Genomic DNA, 13081 nt, shown 5'->3' with positions numbered 1-13081 from the left:
AAAACAAACTGGGAGAGCCCTAGTGTAGCCATGGAAGGCACTAAGTCCAGAGCCCGGGGGGCAGCATCGGCATGGATGTTGAAGTCCTCCAAAACCAATAAGTTTGGGAACTCCAAGGCCCAGCCTGCCGCCACTTCCAGCAGGTCTGACAGGGTGGCTGCTGGTGTGCTGGGTGGTCGGTACACCAGCCAGACAGCCAAGCTCTCCTTGGTACCCCACACGAGACTGACACATTCAGTGACAGGGATTGATGGTGCTGGCAGAGCCCTGAAAGAACAATCCTCCCGGATTAACAATGCTAAGGAACCTGTTCTGTGAGTCAGGAGTGGAAGGTATAGTGATAAAGTGATTCAGATCCCATTTCCACCGCTTATTTCTGATAGGAGTAATAATATATTTCTGTTTGACCCCTTAGAACTTGTGCTCTGGAGTCCTTCAGGCTTCCATTGTATCCTCCTTGTTTTTACCATTTATTTGAAACTATGTCATAACGACAGTCAGGTATTTAGAGTAATGTGCCATCAGTATGCTGATTAAATTCAGTTCTGCCTGAAGCTCTTTCTCCATGCACCTCTCCTTTCACTGAACTGGTGTTATTAATTCCTATTTGTAAATCCCTCTCTTACCTTTGAATTTTGATGTGCGACAAAAAAACTTAATTTCACATATCCCCTCATGGAGTCTGAACTGGCAGTATCTGACCGGGAACAAGATCTTGAAGTCGTATTGGATAGAGGTTAATAAAGACCAGCTCTGTATACAGCAGTTGTGAAAAGGGCAAATTCCTTACCTAGGCTCACTGTGAGAGGAACTGAATAAAAAACGAAAGATATCACAATACCAGTATACAAATATTTGTTGTTTAATGCCAATAAAGTAGTTTGGATTGGATTATTTGCAATTAGTGTACTTGCAATATTGTGTACAGTTGCCTCCACCCAAAAAGGATATTGTAGAGTTGGAAAGGGTTCAGAAATGGGGAGTCATGATGCTGAAGGGGAAGGACTAACTCCCTGTGAGGAAAGATTACAAGATTTGGGGCATTTTAATTTAGAGGAAAGGCAAATTACAAGATGATAGAGGTGTATAAGATCATGATGCCTTAAACCTAGTGTTCACCTCTATGGATGTGGATGATCTAAGAAAAAGCAAAACAAAAGAAATACCATGGTTGGATCACTTCCTGGTGCAACTGGACTTCTCTATGACCCTTCCCCTCTGCAGGGAGGTGGGACCGATTCGGATGGCCCGCCTATGCCATTTAATGGCTCCAAAAGGTTCCAGGGTGTGGTTGTGTTGTTGTTTAGTTGTTTAGTCGTTTAGTCATGCCCAACTCTTTGTGACCCCATGGATCAGAGGGGGTGGGGTCATGTTCAGGTATCCCTTCACTGGCCCTGAAGGCCCAACCCAGGCATGACTTGCCTCCCTGTGCTTGTGACCTCGATAAGGGAACCTGTCATGAGGGTACCTTTGTTGCACTCCCTCAGAAATTTGCACCCAGGGCCACAGTCCCCTGATCCCCCATGCTATGCTGCTGTCTGAACGTCTGTTGCTGGGATTCACAAGTGGGCAGAGTGGTGTTGCTGTCCAGTCCTGCTTTTAGGCTTTGCACAGGCATCTGGTTAGCCATTGCAACAACAGGGTTTTGCAACAGAAAGCCCTGGCCAACTGAAGCTTGTGGGGAATCTAACTTCAGCCAAAATATTAATTGCCTCAAAGTGGTACTCACCCAGTGTACCTGCTGAAGAAGAGGAGACTCATAATGAACTTGCTGAAGAAACGTGGTTTCACAATTTTGTCTAAAATCACCAGCCTGCTCACTTGGCTGAGTAAGGGAAACCAACAGAGAGAAATAATTGAGAGAATATAGAGCCCTTTTGTAATATGTACCAGGGGTGGATAACCTGTGTTGTGGGGGTGAAATGTGGCCCCTGCATTCCTACATGTCACAGGGGAAAGACTGGGAAGAGGAGGTGTCAGAAGCTTAAGGGATACCGCAGCTTCTTAGTGAGCTGGGAGAGTCTATGGCAGAAAGAAAGCTGAAGCTGGCAAATGGCAGGAGGGAGGTCACAAGGCAAAGATGAGCCCGACAGTTGAAGAGTCATGTGTGTCTCCCCCTCCTGCTGTGTCAAGTTCCCCTTCAACCTCCCCACAAGAACCAGGAAGGGATGAAAAGGGCAGAAGTCTCTGATTGCTTGAAAAAAAAACCCTGGAGAGCAGGAGACATAGACAGGTGTGGGGAGTCAGGGATCTTTAGTCTCAGCAACTGATTTCATGGAGTATAACCCACAGGGAATGAGTTGCTGTGCTCACTGGTCTGACACACAGCCGTCTGTGAAGATCATGTTTTTGCTAATGAAGAGTTAATTCCAACTTGAACTGCATGATTTACTGAGTATGTGAGACATACAGACATATGACATATGGCAGACATGTCCAACACATCGATCATGATCTAACGGTCAATCGCTGGATGGATTTTGGTCAATTGCACTATGGCCAGGCAGCCTTTGCTCCTCCCTCACAGCTGGGGCTCTCGCCATCCCATGGGCTTGCAAGGCAGATGTGAAAGGGATAGAGTTGCACCTCCACTTTCACCTCCCATGAGCTCCAGAGTGTACACCAGTGGGTTAAATGGGACTTGCGAGGGGCTCGGCTGCAGGAGGGAGAGAGCTGTGCCTCTGTTTTTGCTGTCCTGTGAGCTCCAGAGCTTGCACCTCTCTCGCTTTGCTCTGCTAAGGAAGCCGCCCTTGGCTGGGCGGTCCTCACTGGGTGCTGCATGGCCTCACTCGTGCGGTGGGGAGAGCATGCAGTGGTCCCCCTCAGGAGCGAAGGAAAGTGGGGTGCGAGGGTGCTGATGTTCTGCATTTGGGACGAGGCTGATAAAAGGAGAGCGCCTTTCCTTCTTCCTCCATGCAGAGTGGCCTGTGGCTTAATCAGGTGTCATCTCCATTTGGGCAATACATGCAAGAAGATGATGGAATCTACCATGAATCTGTGCTAAGAAAGGGTTTTTTCCTGGCCACCAACAACGCCTAATCCCTTGCCCCTAAAGTGAAGATGTGAAGAATGACCATGGGAGAGTGGGGTCAATCACTGCCAGTTTTTGATGCTGGATACTTGAAGTTGGACATGCCTGACATATGGAACTGAATTTGGAAGGTGAGTAGAGGAATCATAAAATAAGCCTTGCCACTGGCTGTATCACAAGCGAGTTTCCATCTCCAAAGGAAATAGAAAAATATATTGCAGAAAGTGAAAAGGGGGGTCAAAAAATGCTCTTTCAGGTTGCATTAACTGCAATTAAAAAAAATTCATCAGTATACTCAAATATGGAATTGGAGCAAGAAACTGATGGCAACCTTATCTCCAAACAAGGAGCTGCTTATCTGGATAATCTTGCACAGTATTTTGATAGTGGGGTAGATTCAAAAAATGAGACTGACAAAGAAAAAGACATACAAACAAATGGGAAAGTGATCTTAGAAGGTGAGAGGAGTAATCGCGATGGAGGCCTTGGCACCTCAAATTTCAGTGGCAGTGCCAAAACTCAGCACCCCCTGTCTCTTGCCTTCTGTTGGGGCACCTGCTGCAGCACCCCAGAAGCTCTGCATCTGATGTAACTGTACCAGACATGCTCCCCTAGATCCAGCTTTGCACAGGATGTATCACAATTGAGTTTCCAACTCAAAAGCAAATAGAAAAGTATATCACAAAGAGTCTCATCCCTGAGCCTAAAACATTCCTAAAAGATACCTGCAATCAAATTTTCCCAGAAAGCATCCTGAAAATTTCAGGGCACTAATGGAGACGCACATGTACAAGAGTGTCTTGTCTGGAGTCAACAGAAAGAAGCTTTATATTGCCTTCCATGTTGATTATTTTGGAACTAGGCAGTCAAAATTAGCACTTCTGTGTCTAAGCCTGCACTGGTATCTGCTGAAGGCTGGGATTTTAATGGGAAGAGGTGGAAACTTTCCCATAGGATCCTCAAACCTTAAAAAGGCAACAACAACAACAACAATTTATACCTGACCCATCTAACTGGGTTGCCCCAGCCACTGTGGGTGGATTCCAACATAATATACAACAACACAACAAAAGCAACAGAACAGAACGGAAGGGTTGAATCTTTTGAAACAACGTGTTTTGCTTGAGAGGCCATCTGCAAAGTACTTTGCAGTATGAGTATATTCTAAGCCAGATTGTTCCCATATTGAACAAGCAACATTTCTTTTGAGATATATACTTTTTAAAGAAATACAGTATGAGATTCAAGAAAGATTTCTCAAGTTGGCAGGTTGTAGCAACAAAAGTTGAATAAATTGCTCATTTCATAACATTAAATGAAACATGGTCAGTGTTTGTCAAGCTCAAGCCTACAATAATGGGGCAAATCTGACTGCAAAATACAATGGTGCACAAGCAAACATTCAAGAAGAATACTCAACGTCTCCCCCCCCCCCCGTGGTTGTCACACAATCAACTGATGTGGAAATTATGCTGTTGAATGCCTACCTGAAGCAATTACCTTTTTTTCAGGGGCAGGGGGGAGTAATTCAACCTGTTTCCTACCTTTCAATTCCAGTCCTGATTGAAAGGGATTCCAGGAACAGTAGCTTCTGCAGAGAGGTCATTTAGCAAACTTAAGTTAATTAATGATTATTAATTATTTAAGGACTACAATGTCTCAGGAACATCTTGTGGATTTGGAAAGGCTAAGTAAATTAAATAATCAAGCATTGCCAGAACAATTAGTTTTCATGCTGTGATTCTAAAGTTTTCACAAAAACGGCCAGAAACAATCCTTTTCTAAAGTACTCTGTAAATAGTATGTTTATCCATCTATCATCTTTCTATCTATCTTTACTAATGCTAATGTTTTGTGATTATCTGATCTGCATTTCAATATAAAAGGATGTTTTGATGTGAATTCATTCTCCTTATTTGTATTGTAGCTCAAAGAAAGATGTTCCATCGGGGGCCACTAGGGAGCGCATTGGAAGGTGGTCGACAGTACCATCACTCCGACCCACACGGGGTAATTAAGAGGCTGTTATGGGAGTAGGCAGCCTCCCTTGTTGCCCCAAGGAAATGGGGAACACTGCCCTTGCCTGCTGTGCCTATAAATCACCCCCTAATTCGAAAGAAGAGGGTGAGGGCCCTAGGCAGAATGCCCCCGTGTGGACCTCGGCTCTCCTGGATGCTGTCTCTGATCGCGCACTAGTTGCAGTAATTTGGAATAATTAATTACAAAAGAAGCAAATGCACATATTTCAAGTGAAGAAGGGGAGTGAAGTCTGCTAATTTAAGTGACCTCTGCGAAAGAAGACGACGGGCTGGAGAAACAGGAATATTTTACGATGAAGATACACCAAAGGCGGGGTATGTTGACAACGGGGCTGAATGGGGGGAGGAAACCTTTTTTACTTTCCTTCTATGTGATTTACAAGAACCCCTCCTCATTAGAACCGTCGGTTGAACTGACCCAAGCAGGATGATTAAGGTCTGTGTGGAGATAAACTTTAACCAAACGTATGCTTTATAGAGACCAAGAAGCAATAAGAGCTTTTGGGAATGGCGCAGCAATTAATTCGGAGTCGCCATCTTGCTAAAGGATTTATAGCCGGGAGGAAGAACGGACTTGTTTTCAGACTGCATTCCTAGTGAATCTCCTCAGAGGTTTTGAGAAAGGAGGCAGATTGGTGAAGATTAATGACGCTAAGACTGTTTTGATGTATGGAAGTGATGTTATATGGGAAACGTCTGGATATGGCTACTGGATAAAAAAAATAATATCCACGCAGGATTACAAACTGTTCTAACCAGCTTGCGGAGACTATCAGAGGTCACAAAGAGAAAGGAAAAATATATGAAAATAACAACAAGAGATGTGGAAAAATAATAAGAAAGGACTGGATAGTACTGTGAACATCATAAGGTTAGATTTGTGGACATTAAAACAGCAGTAAGAAGCAAGAAGTTGATTGGATCCCTTTGGAACTTGAAATATGGGTACCCCCAACAAAAATTTAAAATTCGGCTGTGTAATTTGGAATTTATGTAATTTGGTTTGATTTGATGTGATTGGTCGGTTAATAAAAAATTATTCATAAAAAAGAAAGAAAGAAAGATGTTCCATCATGGGACTGAAATCACCTTGGTCGTGCTGGGCGATGATCTCCAACAGACTAGGTACAGAGGTAAAAGTTGTTTCCTGGTTCTGCTAGATCTCTTAGAGGCTTTTGATACCATTGACTGTGACTGTGGTATCCTGCTGGACTGTCTAGAGGAATTGGGAGGTGAGGGCACTGTTATGCAGTGGTTCCACTCCTTCCTCATGGGCAGTGTCCTGAATGTATAGCTGGGGAATAAGTGTGCTGAGTGCTCACTTGTGGGATATCTCAGTACTCCATCCTCTCCCTCATGCTTTTTAACTTCTATATGAAACCACTGTGAGAGATCAACAGGGTTTTTTTGTGAGTGATATCCAGCTCTAACTCTCCTTTAAATTGGAATCAGTGAAGGCACTGAATGTTCTGTGTGAGTATCTGGAGGTGGTTGGAGGATGGATGGCAGTTGACAGATTGAGGCTGAATCCCAACAAGACAGAGGTACTGTTTCTGAGGGACAGGAGCTGGCGGGTGTCGGGGACTCTGTAGTCTTGAAGGACCAAGTGCACAGTCTGTGTGTCATTTTGGACTCACTGCTTGCTGTCCATGGAGGCACAGGTCAAGTCTGTGTCCAGGGCAGCTGTCTACCATCTCCTTCTGGTAGGCCAGCTGAGACCCTACCCACCTGCACACTGTCTTGCCAGCGTGGTTATCTCCCACTTGGATTACTGCAATGCACAATAGGGACTACCTTTGAAGGTGACTTGGAAACTAATCCAGAATGCAGCTGCTAGACTTATGACTGGGAGCGGCTGCCAGCAGCATATAACGGATGCACATACTCCCAGTATGTTTCTGGGCACAATTCAAAGTGTTGGTGCTGCCCTAAACAGCCTCAGCCCTGTATACCTGAAGGAATGTCTCCACCCCTATCATTCAGACTGGACACTGAGATCCAGCTCTGAGGGCCTTCTGGCACTTTCCTCACTGCAAGAAGTGAAGTTATACAGAACAAGGCAGAGGGCCTTCTCAGGAATGGTGCCCTCCTTGTGGAATGCCCTCCCATCACATATCAAGTAGATCAATAACTATATAACATTGAGACGACATCTGAAGGCAACCCAATATCAGTGAGTTTTTAATGTTTGGTGGTTTATTATGTTTTTATGTGTGTTGGAAGTCAACCAGGATGGCTGGAGTGACCCAGCTGCATGGGCAGGGTTTAAATGTAAATCTCATCATCATCATCATCATCATCTCTGACATAAAATGAGGTAATGATGTATATGATTGGTGGAAAGTGAAATGCTTTGTCTGAAGTTTTTAAATACCACTCCCTGGACCACTGGGCAAGGTTGTAGTTTTGCAGAACGATCCGACTGTAACCTTGCATTGCAATAAACAATGTTGGACCCCAAACTCCTCTCATTTCTGAGTTTTATTGGCGTAAATTCAGGAGATAAACCATTTTCTGGCTTATAACATTTGGTGCTGTGACTTGGATGTACCAGGAAAATTTGGGGACATTCTTTTCTTTTCCTTTACTTTTCTTTTTCTGGATTTTATTTTATTTTATTTTATTTTATTTTATTTTATTTTATTTTATTTTATTTTATTTTATTTTATTTTATTTTATTTTTTATTGATTTTCAACCAGAATACATTTATGTACACTTGTTATACAAATAAATCTCATATAAAACCTTTAGCTCTGCCGAGCTTCAGACTTCCTCCCCCCCCCCCCTTCGGTAAGTATCTTATAATTTCATTACATCTTGTACTTTATTCGTTTATCTAATTAACCATATGCTGTTGAAGTTAATCAGACCCTGCCAGTGTCTTTAAAGATTTACAATTATCTCTTATACACACCAAATATTTACTCCAATTTTCAGAAAACTTCTGATCTTCCTGATCTCGTATTCTCCCTGATAATCTAGCCAGTTCCGCATAATTTATCAATTTAACCTGCCAGTCCGAAATAGCTGGTATTACATTTGTCTTCCAATTCTGGGCCAACATAATCCTTGCTGCCGTCGTGGCATACAAAAATAAATTCTTATCCTTCTTTTTAATCTCCTTTCCCACTAATCCCGAAAGAAAGGCTTCAGGGTTTTTTTGAAAGTTATACTTAAAGATTTTTTTAAGCTCGTTATAAATTAAATCCCAAAAGTCCTTCACCTTTCGACATTTCCACAACATGTGGTAGAAATCTTTTTCTGGATTTTAAACATCCAGTGTGATATTAGGATGGTGATTTTAACATGTTTCTATATGCACAATACATTTTATAATGATTAAAATGTTCCCATGCTCTGTCTTCTGCACCCTGTGACTCTGGTACTAGCCAAGGACTTTTATGACTATGCTTTTTTCTCTTTATTAGATGACTGTAAATGTTCTGATAAAGTTTACGAAGGCTGTGCAACACAGGATTTTTGTACACTGGCAAGGATAACAATGGATTATGACTTTTTTGGCAGTATCAGCCAAGCACGATGCTGTGATACTCCAGCACCACCAAAGAAGTCCAACCTTGATGAGTAATTAGAAGATAGCAAAGTCTTCCCCTTTGACATTTATGATTTGCAGCGGCAGTGAAGGAGGAAGATGCTTCCCTGATATTGGGAGTGCAGATAAAGTGGGGTTCACAGGACTGCAGGGTTCCCTATTTAGCATTTAGTGTAGGGTGAATGGGATGCAGGATAGATATGCTAAAGTAGAAAAATGGGGCTTGGGGACTCTTCCTCATGATAATATAGCATTTGTTGATGTTTAGTCATTTAGTCGTGTCTGACTCTTCGTGACCCCCTGGACCAGAGCACGCCAGGCACTCCTGTCTTCCGCTGCCTCCCACAGTTTGGTCAGACTCATGCTGGTAGCTTCGAGAACATTGTATTTATATTTTTTTAAGAAAATATTTATTAAGGTTTTAAAGGTTACAGATAAAACAGAAAAAAACAGAAAAACACCAATTTAAACAAAAAACAAAGTGTATCACATTAGAAAAAAAGAATACCATACAAATAACAAAAAACAAAGAAAAAAGAAAAGCAAAAAACACATCAAACCTTCACATAATATATCTTTCATTTGCTTGTTTCCTTGACCTCCTCCCACCTCCCTTTTTTGTATTCTAATTCAGTTAAATATTTCAGCAAATCTTTTCCCTCTTTATTTTATCCTTATAATCTATCTTATTACACTATAATTTTACATTCTCCTCTTTCACCAATTAACAATCCGTTTTTGCTCTTTCTTTTTTAACCTTATTTCTCCTTAAAATTAATATATCTATTTGAACTTAAACTCTTAAGACATTTCCACTAGGGTCATAGAAATTTCATTCCACGATTTTTCTCTCCCTCATTAAATTTTTACAAAATTTCCAAATATAAACTTTAAATTCCCAAACTTCCTCCACCGTCTCCTCTCCCTGGTCTTGGCCTCTGCCGTCCCCTCTGTCAACTCCAAACAGTCCATCAACCTGGAGATCTTATATCCGAGGCTCTTAACTCTTCTTCACGTCCCTTCTGCCGATTTTGTTCATAATCTTTAGTGCTAAAAAGCAGATCTCGGGGGAGCTCCATCCCAACAATGCCTTTATTCCTTCTTAACAGGACAGCCAGATTTCCATAGTTAAAGCTAGGATCCATAAAGCATTCCAAATCTTGTTTCCAAATTCCTCCAAAACCAAAGGCCCCAAAAGCTCCAATCTCCTCCTGACCCAAATCCATATCCTAAAAGTCAAATGATCCCTGCATTGGGGAATCTCTCCAACTTTCCTTTTCCAGACCAGGCCAGGCTCCAGTCTTCAAGATCTGGCTTTTTCTAGTTTCAGTCATAAAGGGCCTCAATTTGTAATCCTCAATTTGCATCTGTAAGGTTAAGGCTTCCCCTTGTATTACTTTAGGTTCGACCACAGCAACTTTCTCCTTCTCCTTTTCAACGATTTGTTCAGTCATGATAGATTCCTGTGCCGGATCCTTGACAACTTCTGTGTTAATTCCCACTTTTGATCCCAAGATGACAATTTTAGTAGCCATAGCATCTATCTGTTTATGAAGATTTTCCAGCAAATCGTTTGTCTTATAGAATGCAGACACTAAATCTTCCCTAACCGACATTCTTGGGATGTTCAAGGTCAAACTCTGGTTTCTCACAGTCCTTATCTTACAGCTGGATGCCTCCGCTCCACTCTTGTAACAGTTTCAACAACTCAGTCCTTTCCAACACAGTTCCAAAGGTGAAAAATAGTATCAATTTTCAGTTACTTTTTCTTCTTTTAAAACACAGAAGCGGACAATGGAAACAGTATCTTTCTCTTATAGCTAGCTGTCAAATATGTACTATTCACCGTCAATGGACTTTTTCCTTTTTTTTTTTTTCCTTTTTGCAGCCCGTTCCCAGGTTCAGAGACGTGGTAATTTAGTTTTCCACTCTCTCCTGCAGGCACACTTGGTCAAAATTTTTCCCCTCTTCCCCTGCTTCCAAGGGGGGTTTAATAGTTTCAATCAATGGAAGTTTGATCCTTTACATGAAGCTTTCCACAACCTTAGCTTATGAATACTTTGCTTCAGTCTATTTACAAAAAGGGGAGGCGGACTTCCTGTTTTGAGCCTTCCCCGTTCGATGCCGAATTAAGGTATTTAGAAATCCAATTTTTCCATTCTACTCACGGGTTGTTGTTTAAAATCCAATTGTCCACAGGAAAAAGTCAGCGCTCTCTGACAGCAGCAATGTGGCTTCACTCCGTGAAAGAAGTGGTCGATTCAAAGCACCGCGCCACTCACCCCACATCGCTCCGGATTCCCGATACCAGGTCTCCCTGTAAGTAAGGGGGCACAAAAGGTGCCAGCCAAATCCCAAGTTCACAGGCTCTTCCGCCTGTGATTTCCAAGGGTCTCCACCTTCGCCGTGGCGGTTCAGACCCTGCTTTCCACGGAGCAAGTTCCTCCCGATCGGAGGAGCTCCGCCATTGCCGGAGGCGCTAACCCGGAAGTCGCTTATATAGTAGTCCAACCATCTCATCCTCTGTCGTCCCCTTCTCCTTGTGCCCTCCATCTTTCCCAACATCAGGGTCTTTTCCAGGGAGTCTTCTCTTCTCATGAGGTGGCCAAAGTATTGGAGCCTCAGCTTCACAATCTGTCCTTCCAGTGAGCACTCAGGGCTGATTTCCTTCAGAATGGATAAGTTTGATCTTCTTGCAGTCCATGGGACTCTCAAGAGTCTCCTCCAGCACCATAATTCAAAAGCATCAATTCTTCAGCGATCAGCCTTCTTTATGGTCCAGCTCTCACTTCCATACATCACTACTGGGAAAACCATAGCTTTAGCTATACGGACCTTTGTTGGCAAGGTGATGTCTCTAGTTTTTAAGCTGTTGTCTAGGTTTGTCATTGCTTTTCTCCGAAGAAGCAGGTGTCTTTTAATTTCGTGGCTGCTGTCACCATCTGCAGTGATCATGGAGCCCAAGAAAGTAAAATCTCTCACTGTCTCCATTTCTTCCCCTTCTATTTGCCAGGAGGTGATGGGACCAGTGGCCATGATCTTAGTTTTTTTAATGCTGAGCTTCAGACCATATTTTGCGCTCTCCTCTTTCACCCTCATTAAAAACTTCTTTAATTCTTCCTCAATTTCTGCCATCAATGTTGTGTCATCTGCATATCTGAGGTTGTTGATATTTCTTCCGGCAATCTTAATTCCGGCTACGGATTCATCCAGCCCAGCCTTTCGCATGATGAATTCTGCATATAAGTTAAATAAGCAGCTTTGTCGTACTCCTTTCCCAATTTTGAACCAATCAGTTGTTCCATATCCAGTTCTAATTGTAGCTTCTTGTCCCACATAGAGATTTCTCAGGAGACAGATGAGGTGATCAGGCACTCCCATTTCTTTAAGAACTTGCCCTAGTTTGCTGTGGTCAACACAGTCAAAGGCTTTTGCATAGTCAATGAAGCAGAAGTAGATGTTTTTCTGGAACTCTCTAGCTTTCTCCATAATCCAACGCATGTTTGCAATTTGGTCTCTGGTTCCTCTGCCTCTTCTAAATCCAGCTTGCACTTCTGGGAGTTCTCGGTCCACACACTGCTTGAGCCTGCCTTGTAGAATTTTAAGCATAACCTTGCTAGCGTGTGAAATGAGTGCAATTGTGCGGTAGTTGGAGCATTCTTTGGCACTGCCCTTCTTTGGGATTGGGATGTAGACTGATCTTCTGTCAAGTGTCTCTTTCGTCAAGCGTCTGGGGCTCCAGAACAGATCCTGGATTCAAAACAAGGTACCACTGTACTTGAAGAAAATAAACTTGTTCATAAACAGCATAGTCAAAGAGTATAAACAGAGTGCTCATAGTAGCTATCTGACTCAGTGGCACAGTGGCACAGTCTTAGTGATTTTCTAGAATCCTGCAACCACTCTGTCTGCCTTAGCTTTATATAGCAATAACAACAGCATTATTCCACAGACTACTCCATACCTATACCATACAGCTCTCTGACTGAGACCCATAGAGAGGCTGGCTACTTTTTATCGGAAGAATGAGTCATCACCTAAGATGAGTCATGAGTCACAGTGACTTAGCAGTTTGCTGTTAGCAGTTAACCAGTTAGCAGGCTTAGGCTTGAATAAGGCCTTGTAGGCCTTACTGCTTCTTCTGCTCTCAACAACCTTTGTCTCATGACACAATCTAGATATTAATTAGAAATGTGGATTTTATGTTAAACTGTATAAGTGTATTGGGTAATTGGGCTGGAGGGGAAAGGGTTAGGAGGGTGGAAAAGTACAGGAAATTCTGTTTACTGGAAAGTGTTACTTGGTGCCATTGACAAACTGATAAGGTATTGTTGGAGAACTGGCTGTTTTGAGAATAAGGGAAAGGGAAGAATATGGCAATTTAAAAGCAGTCAATCTCAAGTTTGGATAGAAGGGCCTCTGAACAGGACCCGGGAGGTAAGTCCCATTTCGAATTG

Source organism: Podarcis cretensis (assembly GCF_951804945.1).
Source record: "Podarcis cretensis genome assembly, chromosome: 8".
Classification (NCBI taxonomy): Eukaryota; Metazoa; Chordata; class Lepidosauria; order Squamata; family Lacertidae; genus Podarcis; species Podarcis cretensis.
This window is presented reverse-complemented; position numbering follows the sequence as displayed.